Source organism: Alligator sinensis, unplaced genomic scaffold (assembly GCF_000455745.1).
Source record: "Alligator sinensis unplaced genomic scaffold, ASM45574v1 scaffold657_1, whole genome shotgun sequence".
Lineage (NCBI taxonomy): Eukaryota > Metazoa > Chordata > Crocodylia > Alligatoridae > Alligator > Alligator sinensis.
The window spans coordinates 62240-63139 of NW_005843450.1; positions in this window are offsets into that span (position 1 = coordinate 62240).

Here is a 900-nt window from a genome sequence, read left to right on the forward strand (position 1 = left end):
GCCCACGCTGCCGGCTCCCCCCACCCTCCTCACTCAGCACTGCTTCTACCCCTGGGGGGGACACCTGGGTTGAAGGAAGCACCCAGCCCACCCCAGAGCTGGATCATCCCAGGCGCCGCACTGAGGTTTGAGTTTTGAATCCCCACGGGGGATTGTATGGATTATAAGTACCTCGACCGACTGGGACAAATGCACGGGAGCTCCTGGTCAGGGGTCCCCCGGGACAGTCTTCACATGTTCAGGCAGAGCCCGACTATGACACTCTGAAGGCGAGTGCCCCTGAAACAGCCTGTTACATCCATATATAATAGATAACTTAAAACGTGTGTGTGTGTGTGTGTGTGTGTGTGTGTAGGAATCGTGATCTGCCCGCTCCATTTCTTTCACCGTTTTATCTCCCAAAACACCCAGGACGCCCTGGCAAGGCCAGGATGATCAAACACTCTGGAGGTTTTCAGGCCAAGGCCAGTTGAAGGTGAGGAGCAGTAAAGTCCTGAAGCCATTTCCCTAAGCCTCTGCTGCGTTTCCTGCACATTCGTGGTGCAGCGCTCACCCGCTGAGTGAACGGTTTCTGAACCTGCCTCAAACCGGTGTGTGCGAAGTGCCAGCCCTCCTTCCCCCTCTCTCCTCTGCCCGGCAATCCCGTCACCCCAGGGGTCTTGCTGCACCAGTGCAGGGAGAGGTCGTTTCCAGAGCTGTGATAGTTTCATGTTCAAGAAACTCCTGGTATCTCCAGGAACGAAACCTCCCCTTAGACCCCCTTTTCTATTGCCTGGTTCTGCTGGAGCGCAGCCCGGAGCTCTGCCCAGGCAGCGCTTGGGAGAGATCATTTCGGTGCCCCTGCCGGTGCCTTCATCTCCAGCCCTGACACGGAGGGCCCCCCTCCCAGCCGTGCCCAGC